This window comes from Camponotus floridanus, unplaced genomic scaffold (assembly GCF_003227725.1).
Source record: "Camponotus floridanus strain SB8 unplaced genomic scaffold, Cflo_v7.5 scaffold182, whole genome shotgun sequence".
Classification (NCBI taxonomy): domain Eukaryota; kingdom Metazoa; phylum Arthropoda; class Insecta; order Hymenoptera; family Formicidae; genus Camponotus; species Camponotus floridanus.
The window spans coordinates 206,861-208,508 of NW_020229306.1; positions in this window are offsets into that span (position 1 = coordinate 206,861).

The following is a 1,648-nucleotide window of genomic DNA, read 5'->3' on the forward strand; positions in this document are numbered from 1 at the left end:
CTTCTCAAAGCGATGTTTGGTCATTTGGAATATTAATGTGGGAAATTACATCGTTGGGTGAGCAACCTTATAGTGCCAAGACTAATGAAGAAGTGATAAATTATGTACGTGATGGAGGCAGGTTGCCGATGACTCTTAACTGTCCGTCACCATTGTACCAGTTGATGCTACGTTGCTGGAGTGCAGCGGATGCGAGACCAAATTTCAAATTTTGTCTAGAAAATATTACAGCATTAAGAAAGAACATGGAAGATGCCTTACTGAGTCCAGTCGATACTATTTAGCCGATATAATTAAATTAATAATTATCTTATTTTCCAAACGATTTAAATTAAATCTTAATGTAAAAAATTATTTCTAGAATTTTTCTAAATTGATTCTGTTATTTTTAAGTTTAATCTTAATATTAGATTTATCAATGAAGATAAAAGAAATTTTTTAATCTTATCTTCCATAAAATTTTGATTATTAAGAAATATCACATCCGTTTTTATAATTGTAAACAACGTAATATAATGATATATTTAATTTGTGTTTTGAGTAATGGAAAGCGAAACCTAATAATTGCGATTATATATATATATGTATAAACAATATTTTTTTCAACATGGAAATATAATTAATTTTTGACATTATATATAACCAATAATTACAAACTGATTGTAAAATTTATGAGTGAAAGAGGAAACGCGAGTAATATCCTCTATAATTATTTGTGAATATATAAGTATAATAATATAATTATATTGAATTTATAACAGTTATCATGCATGATTTTTTACATCATTCGGAATAAGTATATAGTTATATTTTATCTTTATATTTAATGATTTACTATATATTTAAATTATATTATTAATGTTTACAAAAGTATGCAATTGTATAAATGAACTATACTTATTGCTCTATCTCCACTTATTATATAGCTGATAATGTATAATATTTGCACACATTTCGGTCTATCATTTCGGAAGATCACCAAATACTGACAACGTTTTATAGATATGTATGATATTATGTGCATTATAAATAATATTAAATAACATATAAAGTTATATAAACCATTTCATAATCGATGCACAGATACAACGATGCAGTAATCTGGCGAGCACATTTTCTCGAATAATTCTAATGTTTATACTACAGTATACTAATATTCATAAATCCACAAGTTATAAATCTTAAGTTAAAATAAAGATGGATAGAATTATTGCGCGGAAATCACAAATATTTTAATATTTTAAATAATGCTACATATTAAATGAAATAGAAGTATTGCTCATCAGAGCGCCTTATTGGCTGTTATTTGTCAATTTTTAATTATCTTTAATTATAGAATTATGTAACACATTGTACATGACCGATCGCTAAATCACCGAGTCGAAATTGGAAATTATTGTGAGTATTGTTGTGGTAAATCCAGGTTAGTTTATTGTTATATCCAGACCCTTGAGAGGTCGGGCCATCTGGAAGAACGTAACCTACTTACCCGGTGACACACTTTTCGGGCGTGTGTATGGATCGGGCGTGTGTATGGGTCGAGCGCACTGTCCTGGGGCCTGACACAGGTCAGTGACCAGAATGGTCCCTTTAACTCCGTGAGTGTCTTAGGCCGTTACGCTCGTTTGTCCCTTTTTGGTGAGAAAAT